General features: G+C 37.9%; 1 protein-coding gene across 1 annotated transcript in view; it reads left to right on the top strand.

Annotated features, from left to right (window-relative positions):
- Positions 1-14979, top strand: part of COL24A1 (collagen type XXIV alpha 1 chain) — a 368100-nt gene that overhangs the window by 252640 nt on the left and 100481 nt on the right. The window lies entirely within an intron of this gene.

Genomic DNA, 14979 nt, shown 5'->3' with positions numbered 1-14979 from the left:
AAAAAAGATACTTTTCCCATGTGTCACACATGCTATTGAACTTCTTCATTTTTTTCTCACTTTATTGCGACGTAATTGACATGTATTATATGTTATATAAGTTTACAGTGCATGACCTGTTGATTTGTTGTGCATAAATATTGCTAAATGATTCCCATAATAAGTTTAGTTAGCACATCTATCACCTCACACAGTTGCCTTTTTGTGTGTGTGGTGAGAATTTTTAAGAGTTACTGTCTTAGCATCTTTCAAGTACACAATACGGTGTTGTTAACTATAGTCACCATGCTGTACATTAGATCTCCAGAACTTATTCATCTTATAACTGGAAATTTGTACCCTTTGACCACCTTCACCTATTTTCCCCATCTCTTCACCCCTGGCAACACCAAACAACTCTGTTTCTATGAGTTCTTATGAGTTTCGTTAGGTAACACATATTCATGAGATCATACAGTATTTGTGTTTCTCTGACTTATTTCACAAGCAAAATGCTTTCAAGGTCTATCCATGTTGTTTCAAATGGCAGAATTTCCTTCTGATTATGACTGAATAATATTACATTGTATACATAGAGAACATATATATGTGTGTGTATATGATCACATTTTTTCAAATATTAGTTGACCTTATATGCATGGGTTTATCTCTGGGCTCTTGATTCTGTTCTTTTGGTCTATATGTCTGTTTTAATGCTGGTACCATACTGTTTTGGTTAATATAGTTTTGTATTGATAAAGTCTGAAATTAGGAAGTGTGATGCCTCCAGCCTTGTTCTTCTTTCTCAAGATTGTTTTAGCTATTTGGTGTCTTTTATGGTTCCATGAAAATTTTAGAATTGCTTTTTTCTATTTTGATAAAAAAAACTGCCTGGAATCTTGATTGGGATTATACTGAATCTATAGATTGCTTTGGATAGTATGGACATTTTAACAATATGTGAAAATGAGATTTTTTCCACTTATTTGTATTTTCTTGAGTTTCTTTCATCAGTGTCTTCTAGTTTTCAGTGTATAGATATTTTACCTCCTGGGTTATATTTATTCTAAGTATTTTATTGATTTTGATACTACTGTAAATGGGATTATTTTCTTTATTTCTTTTTCAGATAATTTGTTGTTAGTGTGTGGAAATATGACTGGGTTTTAGTAGGTTGATTTTGTATCCTGCAACTTTATTGAAATCATTTATTAATGCTAACAGTTTTGTGGTACAGTCTTCAGAGTTTTCTGTATATTAAGATGTCACCTGCAAATAGACATGGTTTTACTTCTGTTTTACTTCTTCCTTTCTAACTTGGATGCCTTTTATTTCTTTTTCTTGCCCAATTGCTCAAGCTTGGACTTCCAGTCACACTTGCCATGTTCCTGATCTTGGAGGAAAAGCTTTTTTTGAGTATGATGTTAGCTGTGGGTTTTTCATATATGACTTTTATTATGTGACTTCTATACCCAATTTGTTGAGACATTTTATAATGAAAGGTTGTTGAATTTTTTCCAGGCCTTTTCTGCATCTATTCAGATGATCGTATGTTTTTTTCTTTAATTCTGGGAATGTGGTACATCACATTGACTGATTTGCAGATTTTTGAGTCATCTTTGCATACCTGGAATAAATCCCACTTGATCATGGTGTATGGTCCTTTTAATATGCTATTGAATTCAGTTTGCTAGTATCTTGTTGAGAATTTTTGCATCTCTATTTGTCAGGGATATTGGCTGGCCTGAATTTTTTTTTCTTGTAGTATCCTTATCTGGCTTGGCATCAGAGTAATGCTGGCCTTGTAAAATGTCTTTGGGTATATTCCTTCTTCAAAATTTTGGGAAAATTTGAGAAAGTTTAGCATTAATTCTTCTTTAAATGTTTGATATGATTCAGCAGTAAAACCATTTGGTCCTGGGCTTTTCTTTGTTGAGAGGTTTTTCACTACTGATTCAATCTCCTTATTCATTGGTCTTTATAGATTTTCTATTTCTTCATGATTCAGTCTTGGTAGGTAGTATCTTTCTATTTCTCCATTTCTTCTAGGTTTTCAATTTGCTGGCAAATAATTGTATGTAGTAGTCTCTTATGATCCTTTTTCTTTTTGTGGTATCCTTTATGTCTCCTCTTTCATTTCTAACTTTGAGTCCTCTCTCTCGGTGAGTTTGGCTAAAGGTTTGTCAATTTTTTTTATCATTTTTTTTCTGACAGTTCAGATAATATTATTTTTCATATTGTTAAGTCCATAAGCTTTATTTTTTAACATCTTTATTGGCGTATAATTGCTTTACAATGGTGTGTTAGTTTCTGACGTATAACAAAGTGAATCAGCTATACATATACATATATCCCCATATCTCCTCCCTCTTCCATCTCCCTTCCACCCTCCCTATCCCACCCCTCTAGGTGGTCACAAAGCACTGAGCTGACCTCCCTGTGCTATGTGGCTGCTTCCCACTAGCTATCTATTTTACATTTGGTAGTGTATATTTGTCCATGCCACTCTCTCACTTTGTCACAGCTTACCCTTCCCCCTCCCCGTGTCCTCAAGTCCATTCTCTACATCTGCATCTTTATTCCTGTCCTGCCCCTAGGTTCTTCAGAACCATTTTTTTTTTTAGATTTCATATATATGTATTAACATATGGTATTTGTTTCTCTCTTTCTGACTTACTTCACTCTGTATAACAGACTCTAGGTCCATCCGCCTCACTTCAAATAACTCAATTTCGTTTCTTTTAATGGCTGAGTAATATTCCATTGTATATATGTGCCACATCTTCTTTATCCATTCATCTGTCGATGGACACTTAGGTTGCTTCCATGTCCTGGCTATTGTAAATACAGATGCAAAAATAGTTCTAAAAGGGAAGTTCATAGTGATAAATTCCACATTAGAAAAAGGGAAAGACCTCAAATAAGTAACCTAACTTTACTCTTCAAGGAAGTGGAAAAAGAAGAACAAAATAAGGCCAAAGTTAGCAAGAAGGAAGTGATAAAGATTAGAGCAGGAATAAGTGAAATAGAGGATAGGAAAACAATAGAAAAAATTAATGAGTTGGTTTTTAGAAATGATAAACATTGGAAGTTGTACACCATCATTCACACTGTAAGACCCTAACATGAAACTGTAGCCAAAAGGTCTAACAGCACTGTAGAGTGTATATGCATGTACATACATGGCCACTCTGTCTGCAAGATGCTTTAGTGGAATGTTAGATCTAAAGTTGGAAGCCTCTTCTCTTGCAATGTCTGCTAAAGAACAAGCATCTGCCAACAAACCTACTACTGCCATTCCAACATGTCGATCAACATTAAAAAGTCGTTTGTGGACTTCCCTGGTGGCGCAGTGGTTGAGAGTCCGCCTGCCGATGCAGGGGACACGGGTTCATGCCTGGTCTGGGAAGATCCCACATGCCGCGGAGCGGCTGGGCCCGTGAGCCATGGCTGCTGAGCCTGCACGTCTGGAGGCTGTGCTCCACAACGGGAGAGGCCACAGCAGTGAGAGGCCCGCGTACCGCAAAAAAAAAAAAAAAAAGTCGTTTGTTAGCACCTTCTTCATAAAATTTAGAAAGGACTAATTTTTCTACCCCAAAGACAGCACCATCTTTACATCTGATTCCAATAGCTGTACTACTATTTTCCACAGGCTTCATAGCATACTCAACGTGAAAAACTCTCCCATCAGGAGAGAATGTAGAGACTGACAGGTCATACCCAGTGCCAGTTGAGCTCATCGTGCTAAAACCACTGGGACACCTAGGGCTTCAGGGTCCGAGGCATATTTTTTAATTTCCATATATTTGTGAGTTTTACAACTTTTCTCTCCCGTTGTTGATTTCTAGTTTCATACCATTGTGGCTGGAAAGTTACTTGATATAATTTCTATCTAACTGTATTTATAGAGACTTGTATTGTGGCCTTACATATGATCTATCTACAGAAATGTTCCATGTGAACATTTTTTGAGAAGAATGTGTATTCTGCTACTGTTGGATGGAATGTTCTTTATATGTCCATAACGTCTGTTTGGCCTGTAGTGTTGTTCAAATCTTCTGTTTCCTTATTAATTTTCTGTCTGGAAGATGTAGCCATTTTAGAGAGTAGGATATTAAAGTCCCCAAACAAGATAGTATTGCTGCTTATTTCTCCTTTTATTTCTGTTAGTATTTACTTTATATATTTAGATACTCCAAAGTTTGGCACATAAATATTTATAATTATTATATGTTATCAATTAATTGACCCATTTATCATTATTAATGACCTTCCTTATCTCTTGTGACTGTTTTCAGCTTAAAATCTATTTTATCTGATATAAGTATAGCTATCCCTGCTTTCTTTTGGTTACCATTTGCTTGAAATATCTTTCCTCATCCCTTCCCTCTCAGTCTTTGTGTGTCCTTCAAGCTTAAGTGAGCCTCCTGTAGGCAGCATATAGCTGGGTCTCTTTTTTTAAATCCTTTTAGCCATTCTGTCTTTTGATTGGATAAGTTAATCCATTTACAATTAAAGTAATTATTGATAAGTAAGGACTTCCTATTGCCATTGTGCTCATTGTTTGCTGATTCTTTTACAGACTCTTACTTCATTGCTTCCTCACTTGCCCTTTTCCTTTGTGATTTTTGGACTTTTGTAGCAGTGTGCCTTGAATCCTTTATCATAATCTTGTGTATCTACTACATGATTTTCCTTTGTGGCTCACATAAAATACATTACAATTCTAGCACCATAGTTTAAGCAGATAAAACTTAACTTTGATATCCTACAGAAACTTTATGTGTTTACTTGCTTCTCCCCCCTCACATTTTAGGTTACTGATGTTACAGTTTAATCTTTTTGTATTCTTTATCCAATAACAAATTATTGTAGTTATGGTTATTTTTGTTGTTTTTTTTGTTTATGTTTTTGTTTTCTAAAATAATGGGTTCATTGAGATGTAATTCACATATACCATAAAATTCACATGTTTAAAGTGTACAATTTAGTGGTTTATACTACATTCACAAAGTTGTGCAATCGTTACGACTGTCTAATTCCAGACCATTTTCATCATGCCAAAAACAAACCCTGTACCCACTACCAGTCATTCCCCATTCTCCCCTTCCCCTACCCTCTGGCAACCACTAATTTACTCTCTGTCTCTGTAGATTTTCCTATTCTGGACTATGATTAACTTTTTGAAGTGTAAAAAAGAATTCTTTCTTTCTTTTTTTACAACCCACCCCCCGCCGCTTTCCCCCCTTGGTGTCCATACATGTTCTCTACATCTGTGTCTCAATTTCTGCCCTGCAACCGGCTCACCTGTCCATTTTTCTAGGTTCCACATATATTCATTAATATACAATATTTGTTTTTCTCTTTCTGACTTACTTCACTCTGTATGACAATCTCTAGATCCATCCATGTCTCTACAAATGACCCAATTTTGTTCCTTTTTATGGCTGAATAATATTCCATTGTATATACGTACCACATCTTCTTTATCCATTCATCTGTCAATGGGCATTTAGGTTGTTTCCATTACCTGGCTATTGTAAATAGTGCTGCAATGAACATTGGGGTGCATGTGTCTTTTTTTTTTAATTTATTTTTTTATACAGGTTATTATTAGTCATCCATTTTATACACATCAGTGTATACATGTCAATCCCAATCTCCCAATTCATCACACCACAACCCCCCACCCCCGCTGCTTTTCACATGTGTCTTTTTGAATTATGGTTTTCCGAGGGTATATGTCCAGTAGTGAGATTGCTGGATCATATGGTAGTTCTATTTTTAGTTCTTTAAGGAACCTCCATACTGTTCTCCATAGTGGCTGTATCAATTTACACTCCCAACAGTGCAAGAGGGTTCCCTTTTCCCCACACCCTCTCCAGTATTTGTTGTTTGTAGATTTTCTGATGATGCCCATTCTAACTGGTGTGAGGTGATACCTCATTGTAGTTTTCATCTGCATTTCTCTAATAATTAGTGATGCTGAGCAGCTCTTCATGTGCTTCTTGACCATCTGTATGTCTTCTTTGGAGAAATGTCTGTTTAGGTCTGCTGCCCATTTTTGGATTGGGTTGTTTGCTTTTTTTAATATTGAGCAGCATGAGCTGTTTATATATTTTGGAAATTAATCCTTTGTTGATTCGTTTGCAAATATTTTCTCCCATTTTGAGGGTTGTTTTTTCATCTTGTTTACGGTTTCCTTTGCTGTGCAACAGCTTTGAAGTTTCATTAGGTCCCATTTGTTTATTTTTCTTTTTATTTCCATTACTCTAGGAGGTGGATCAAAAAAGATCTTGTGGTGACTTATGTCAAAGAGTGTTCTTCCTATGTTTTCCTCTAAGAGTTTTATAGTGTCTGGTCTTACATTTAGGTCTCTAATCCATTTTGAGTTTATTTTTGTGTATGGTGATAGGGAGTGTTCTAATGTCATTCTTTTACATGTAGCTGTCCAGTTTTCCCAGCACCACTTGTTGAAGAGACTGTCTTTCCTCCATTGTATATCCTTGCCTCCTTTGTCATAGATTAGTTGACCATAGGTGTGTGGGTTTATCTCTGGGCTTTCTATCTTGTTCCATTGATCTGTGTTTCTGTTTTTGTGCCAGTACTATATTGTCTTCATTACTGTAGCTCTGTAGTATAGTCTGAAATCAGGGAGTCAGATTCCTCCAGCTCCGTTTTTTTCACTCAAGACTGCTTTAGCTATTTGGGGTCTTTTATGTCTCCATACAAATTTTAAGATTTTTTGTTCTAGTTCTGTAAAAAATGCCATTGGTAATTTAATAGGGATTGCATTAAATCTGTAGATTGCTTTGGGTAGTATAGTCACTTTCACAATATTGATTCTTCCAATCCAAGAACCTGGTATATCTCTCCATCTGTTGGTATCATCTTTAATTTCTTTCATTAGTGTCATAGTTTTCTGCATACAGGTCTTTTGTCTCCCTAGGTAAGTTTATTCCTAGGTATTTTATTCTTTTTGTTGCAGTGGTAAATGGGAGTGTTTCCTTAATTTCTCTTTCAGATTTTTCATCATTAGTGTATAAGAATACAAGAGATTTCTGTGCATTAATTTTGTATCCTGCAACATTACCAAATTCATTGATTAGCTCTAGTAGTTTTCTGGTGGCGTCTTTAGGATTCTCTCTATATAGTATCATGTCATCTGCAAACAATTACAGTTTTACTTCTTCTTTTCCAAATTGTATCCATTTTATTTCTTTTTCTTCTCTGATTGCCGTGGCTAGGACTTGCAAAACTATGTTGAACAGTTGGGGTGAGAGTGGACATCCTTGTCATGTTCCTGATCTTAGAGGAAATGCTTTCAGTTTTTCACCATTGAGAATGATGTTTGCTATGAGTTTGTCATATATGGCCTTTATTATGTTGAGCTAGATTCCCTCTATGCCCAAATATGAGAATTTTTATCATAAATGGGTGTTGCATTTTGTCAAAAGCTTTTTCTGCATCTACTGAGATGATCATATGGTTTTCCTTCTTCAGTTTGTTAATATGGTGTATCACATTGATTGATTTGCATATATTGAAAAATCCTAGTATGCCTGGGGTAAACCCCACTTGATCATGGTGTATGATCCTTTTAATGTGTTGTTGGATTCTGTTTGCTACTATTTTCTAGAGGATTTTTGCATCTATATTCATCAGTGATATTGTTGTGTAATTTTCTTTTTTTGTAGTATCTTTGTCTGGTTTTGGTATCAGGGTGATGGTGGCCTCATAGAATGAGTTTGGGAGTGTTCCTTCCTCTGCAAATTTTTGGAAGAGTTTGAGAAGGATGGGTGTTAGCTCTTCTCTAAACGTTTGATAGAATTCACCTGTGAAGCCATCTGGTCCTGGATTTTTGTTTGTTGGAAGATTCTTAATCACAGTTTCAATTTCATGACTTGTGATTGTTCTGTTCATATTTTCTGTTTCTTCCTGGTTCAGTCTTGGAAGGTTATATCTTTCTAAGAATCTGTCCATATCTTCCAAGTTGTCTATTTTATTGGCAGAGTGTTGATTGTAGTAGTCTCTTAGGATGCTTTGTATTTCTGCGGTCTGTTTAAACTTCTCCTTTTTCATTTCAATTTTATTGATTTGAGTCCTCTCCCTCTTATTCTTCATGAGTCTGGCTAATGGTTTATCAATTTTGTTTATCTTCTCAAAGAACCGGCTTTAAGTTCTGTTGATCTTTGCTTTTGTTTTCTTTGTTTCTATTTCATTTATTTCTGCTCTGATCTTTATAATTTCTTTCCTTCTGCTAACTTTGGGTTTTGTTTGTTCTTATTTCTCTAGTTCCTTTACGAGTAAGGTTAGATTGTTTATTTGAGATTTTTCTTGTTTCTTGAGGTAGGCTTGTATAGCTGTAAACTTCCCTCTTAGAACTGCTTTTGCCACATCCCAAAGGTTTTGGATCATCGTGTTTTCATTGTCATTTGTCTCTAGGTATTTGATTTCCTCTTTGATTTCTTCAGTTATCTCTTGGTTTAGTAATATATTGTTTAGCCTCCATGTGTTTGTATTTTTTACAGATCTTCTCTTGTAATTGATTTCTATTCTCATAGCCTTGTGGTCAGAAAAGATGCTTGGTATGATTTCAATTTTCTTAAATTTACTGAGGCTTGATTTGTGACCCAAGATGTGATCTATCCTGGAGAATGATCTGTGCAGACTTGAGAAGAAAGTGTAATCTGCTGTTTTTGGATGGAATGTCTTATAAATATCAATTAAATCTCTCTGCTGTTGTGTCATTTAACACTTGTGTTTCCTTATTAATTTTCTGTTTGGACCAATCTGTCCATTGGTTTGAGTGACGTGTTATTTAAAGTCCCCCACTATTATTGTGTTATTGTCGATTTCCTCTTTTAGAGATGTTAGCTGTTGCCTTATGTATTGAGGTGCTCCTATGTTGGGTGCATATATATTTATAATTGTTATATCTTCTTCTTGGATTGATCCCTTGATCATTATATAGTGTCCTTCCTTGTCTCTTGTAACATTTTAAAGTCTATTATATCTGATATGAGTATTACTACTCCAGCTTTCTTTTGATTTCCATTTGCATGGAATATCTTTTTCCATCCCCTCACTTTCAGTCTGTATGTGTCCCTAGGTCTGAAGTGGGTCTCTTGTAGACAGCATGTATATATAGGTCTTGTTTTTGTATCCATTCAGCAAGCCTGTGTCTTTTGGTTGGAGCATTTAATCCATTCACGTTTAAGGTAATTATCCATATGTATGTTCCTGTTACCATTTTCTTAATTTTTTGGGGTTTGTTTTTGTAGGGTCTTTTCTTCTCTTGTGTTTCCTACTTAGAGAAGTACCTTTAGCATTTGTTGTAGAGCTGGTTTGGTGGTGTTGAATTCTGTTAGCCTTTGCCTGTCTGTAAAGCTTTTGATTTCTCCATCAAATCTGCATGAGATCCTTGCTGTGTAGAGTAATCTTGGTTGTAGGTTCTTCCCTTTCATCACAAACTTTAAGTGTATCATGCCACTCCCTTCTGGCTTGTAGAGTTTCTGCTGAGAAATCAGCTGCTAACCTTATGGGAGTTCCCTTGTATGTTATTTGTCATTTTTCCCTTGCTGCTTTCAATAATTTTTCTTTGTCTTTAATTTTTGCCAATTTGATTACTGTGTGTCTAGGCATGTTTCTCCTTGGGTTTATCCTGTATGGGATTCTCTGCGCTTCCTGGACTTGGGTGGCTATTTCCTTTCCCATGTTAGGGAAGTTTTCGACTGTAATCTCTTCAGATATTTTCTTGGGTCCTTTCTCTCTCTCTTCTCCTTCTGGGACCTGTATAATGCAAATATTGTTGCATTCAATGTTGTACCAGAAGCCTCTTAGACTTTCTTCATTTCTTTTCATTCTTTTTTCTTTATTCTGTTCCACAGCAGTGAATTCCACCATTCTGTCTTCCAGGTCACTTATCCGTTCTTCTGCCTCAGTTATTCTGCTATTGATTCCTTCTAGTGTATTTTTCACTTCAGTTATTGTATTGTTCATCTCTATTTGTTTGTTCTTTAATTTTTCTAGATCTTTGTTAAATATTTCTTGCATCTTCTTGATCTTTGCCTCCATTCTTTTTCCGAGGTCCTGGATCATCTTCACTATCATTATTCTGAATTCTTTCTCTGGTAGGTTGTCTATCTCCACTTCATTTAGTTGTTTTTCTGGGGTTTTATCTTGTTCCTTCATCTGGTACATAGCCCTCTGCCTTTTCATCTTGTCTATCTTTCTGTGAATGTGTTTTTTGTTCCACAGACTGCAGGATTGTAGTTCTTTTTGCTTCTGCATCTGCCCTCTGGTGGATGAGGCTATCTAAGTGGTTTGTGCAAGTTTCCTGATAGGGGGGACTGGTGGTGGGTGGCGCTGGCTGTTGCTCTGGTGGTCAGAGCTCAGAAAAACTTTAATCCACTTGTCTGCTGATGGGTGGGGCTTGGTCCCCTCCCTGTTGGTTGTTTGGCCTGAGGCAACCCAACACTACACCTACCCAGGCTCTTTGGTGGGGCTAATGATGGACTCTGGGAGGGCTCATGCCAAGGAGTACTTCCTAGAACTTCTGCTGCCAGTGTCCTTGTCTTTGCGGTGAGCCACAGGCGCCCCCCACCTCTGCAGGAGACCCTCCAACACAAGCAGGTAGGTCTGGTTCAGTTTCTGTTGGGGGGTCACTACTCCTTCCCCTGGGTCCCGATGTGCACACTACTTTGTGTGTGCCCTCCAAGAGTGAAGTCTGTTTCCCCCTGTCCTGTCTAAGTCCTGCAATCAAATCCCACTAGCCTTCAAATCTGATTTTCTAGGAATTCCGACTCCCGTTGCCGGACCCCCAGGTTTGGACGCCTGATGTGGGGCTCAGAACCTTCACTCCAGTGGGTGGACTTCTGTGGTATAAGTGTTCTCCAGTTTGTGAGTCACCCGCACAGAAGTTATGGTATTTGATTTTATTGTGATTGCGCCCCTCCTACCATCTCATTGTGGCTTCTCCTTTGTCTTTGGATGTGGGGTATCGTTTTTGCTGAGTTCCAGTGTCTTCCTGTCGATGACTGTTCAGCAGTTGGTTGTGATTCCGGTGTTCTCACAAGAGGGAGTGAGAACACGTCCTTCTACTCCACCATCTTGAACCAATCCCGTTATGGTTATTTTTAATAAACTTGTTTTTTAACTTTTTAACTAGAATTGTAAGTGATTTATGTACCACCATTACAATATTAGAGAATCTGGCTTTGAATATATATCTACCTTTAGTGGGGAGTTTCACACATTTATATGTTTTTACAATGTTATATTGTTATATTTCAGCTTCAAAAATGCCCTTTAGCATTTTTTGTAAGGCAGATTTAGTGGTGATAAACCCTTCAGCTTTTGTTTGTTTGGAAAAGTGTTTATCATGCCTTTATTCCTGAAGGACAGCTTTTTTGGGTATAGTGTTCTTGGTTAACAGGTTCTTTTTTTTCCTTTCCATATTTTGAAGATGTTAGTCCATTCTCTCCTGGTCTGCAAAATTTCTGCTGAGAAACCTACTTATAGTATTATTTAGGCTCCGTTATGTAATGAGTCACATTTCTCTTACTACTTTTAAAATTATCTCTTTGTTTTGACAATATAGTTACTGTCATCCCTCAGTATCCATAGGGGATTGGTTGCAGGACCCCCACAGGTACCAAAATCTGCACATGCTTAAGTCCCTTACATAAAATGGCATAGTATTTGCATATAACCTACATACATCCTCTCGTATACTTTAAATCACTTCTAGATTACTTACAATCTTAATATAATATAAATGCAATGTAAATAGTTTTAAATACAGTATAAATGCTGTGTAAACCAGTGTCAGTTCATGGCAAGTTCATGTTTTGTTTTGGAACTTTCTGGAATTTTTTTGGTAACATTTTTGATCCACAGTTGTTTGACTCTGCAGTTGTGGAACCCGCAGATACTGAAGGCTGACTATAATGTGTCTCAAAGTGACCTTTTTTGGGTTTAACCTGTTTGGGATTTTTGAGCCTCAAAAATCTGGACGTCTATTTCTCTCCCCAAGTTTAGGACATTTTCAGCCATTATATCTTTAAGTAGTCTTTCTGCTCTTTTCTCTTTTTATTCTCCCAGTATTCACACAATATTGTTTTATTTCACACAGTCCCTTAAGTATCATAGTCTTTTCTTCATTCTTTTTCATCCTTTTTTCTTTTTGTTCCTTGGGATAATTTCAAATGACTTATCTTTGAGTTCACTGATTCTTCTGCTTGGTCAAGTCTGCTTTTGAAACTCTGTTGAGTTCTTCAGTTCAATCTTTATCTCTAGGATTTTTGTTTTATTTATTCACATGGTTTCTATTTCTTTGTTGAACTTCTCGTTTTGTTCATGCATTGTTTTTCTAATTTCATTTAGTTATCTGTGTGTTCTTGAAGTTCACTGAACTTCTTTAAGAGGATTATTCTGAATTCTTTGTTAGGTAGTTCATAGATTTCCATTTCTTTAGTGTCAGTTATTGAAGCTTTATTAGTTTCTTTTGGTCTTGTCATGTTTACCTGATTCTTTATGCTCATAGTATCTTTGCATTGGTATTTACACATTTGAATAAGTGGTCTCCTCTTCCAGACTTTACAGGTTTGTTTTGGCAGGGAAAGGCCTTCACTAGTCGACTTTGCTTAGGGGGAACTGGACGGATCAGCTTGTAGCATTTGTGGACATACACAGCTTGCTATTGAGGTCTCCAGTTTGGTGAGGTTCCTACCCATGTTCTGAGGCAAGGGGAGAGTTGCCACTGGCTGGTCTCTGCAGTTGGGTTGGCCAGCTGGCTAGGCTCCACATTGTAGTGGGACCACTAACTAGGCATCCTCGTTGGGTAGGGGTGCTGGCTGGACTTCACAGTCAGATGGGGCCATTAGCTGGGTTCTGTAGTTACCTCTGGTAGGATATGGTCTCAGGCTGTGTTCCCTGGAAGGACAGTAGCACTTGTTGGATTCTGCAGTTGCGCAAGGCCTCACGTTGTACTCTCTAACCGGATGTGGCCCTGGCAGGACTCCATGTTCTGGTGGGGCTACTGACATGGTTTCACTGTTGAATGGAGTTACAGGCTGTGCCCCAAGTTTGGGCAGAGTTGCAGACTATGCTTTGTGATCAGTTTGGGTACTGGATGTGCTCCTTTGTTGGATGAGGTCACTTGCCAGGCTGTCTGGTCAAGTGGGGCCTCCAGCTGCATCTCACAGATAATGCTCCATGGGGTTACCTTGCCTGGGCGAGGTTACAGGCTGTGTTTAGTAATTGGACAAGGCCATAGGTGAAACTCTGCTTCTAGATAGGGCTGTTAGCTGGGCCCCATAACTGGGAAGTACCTTAGACTGGGCTCCAAGCCTGCACAGGGTCACTGTTCAGGTTCCCTGGTCATGACAGGCCAGAGGCTATGCTCAACAGTTGGACAGGGCTGCTGGCTTGGCTCTCTGCCTGAGCAAGGCTGTAGTATGGACCCCACAGCCGCCTAAGTTCTCTGGCCAGTCTTTCTGGTCGAGCAGGATGGGAGTCTATGCTTAGCTGTTGAGCAGGGCTGCAGATTTACTCCCTTGCCCAGGCAGGGCCACATGACAGGCTCAAGAGCATGTATGACCACTTTTGGGGGGACACAAATCATGCAGAACTACCAACCAAGCTCCCTGGCCAGAAGAGCCACCAGCTAAGGTCTACAGATCCCTGGCTAGGATCTCTGCTCAGGTGCTACTACAAGCAGGAATGCAGTCCACCAACATTCGAGTGCTGATTGCTATAAGCCATGCCCCCTTTCCCCATCTCTATCTGATCCCCAGTGGTCAAGCCCCCAGGTTCCCCAAATGATCCTCATGAAGACCTGACTGGGCAACCCTGGAAGCATCCTGCAACAGTAGGGGAGCTGAATATCCACTTTGGGTTCTCCTTTTCCCACAGAGAAACTATAGGCCAAGGGGATCACTCTGTGTGGTACTGTGCCTGGGGGAAATACAGTGCAATCCAAATGAAACCTCTCCTTTTACCCTTCTAATGTTCTTCTCAGTCTCTGTGGTTCAAGGACATGCTTCAGCCTCACCCTCAGGTTCTAAGCCATACTTCTAGAGATTTGGGCATATCTTTTGCCTTTCTAAGGTTCATGGTAGTTTTCATTAATTTAGAGGACTCATCAGGGCTAGACCCACAGAGAAGCCAAGTATCAAGTGCCAAGAAAGTGCAGTTATCTTCCTGAGAATTTTTATCAAATTTGTTTTTATATAAGAAAGTTATTAACAGTTATTAATGTTTTAATATGGACTTATTTTTCAGTCAACTAGCTTAGTTCCTAAGAGAATGCTAAAGTTGATGGGGGGAGGTGGGGGAGACACAGAACTTAAAAAAAAGGAAGGCCTAACCATGCCATAGGACAACACAGGCAGAAATCCCAGAGAGGGATGACACAGTATGACAAATGGTGATGGGCAGAGCAGAGATGAAAAAGGGGATCAAAACAAAACATGGAAAAATGATAAACACAGATTTCATCTGCTTCATAATTTTTCCAGGAATAATCCTCTTGTACACATCTTTGGTGCCTTTTTTAGTAACAACACATGTGTGTTTCTTTTTTATTCTTTTTGTTGTTTCCTTGGAATTTTAAATGCCTTTTAGCTCATAAACTTAATAAAAATACCACAGCATATTTTTTCAAAAGAATTTTCTGATCCAAGGAACTATTGCTTAATCAGACGGCCTGATGTTGGATTTATTTTTGCACTTCAGAAAAATTCTTCCTTAGGCAATGTCACAAAGATGCTACCTTAAAAATTCTTTAAAAAATAAGAAAGAGATGTTCTTCTTTCTAAAAGATTGGGAAATGATATCTGGTTTGAAAAATAAGGCAAGAGAAACGTTAGTAACAAATTCCCAAACCCAAGATGTAGACTCTTTGAACAAAGGAAAATATTTTGTATTTTATGCTTGAGTTCTGTTCTAAAATATTCAGTTGTCTAAATGCATAACTCTATATGAGGAAAATAGTTT

Source organism: Phocoena phocoena, chromosome 1, assembly GCF_963924675.1.
Source record: "Phocoena phocoena chromosome 1, mPhoPho1.1, whole genome shotgun sequence".
Classification (NCBI taxonomy): domain Eukaryota; kingdom Metazoa; phylum Chordata; class Mammalia; order Artiodactyla; family Phocoenidae; genus Phocoena; species Phocoena phocoena.
This window is presented reverse-complemented; position numbering and strand designations above follow the sequence as displayed.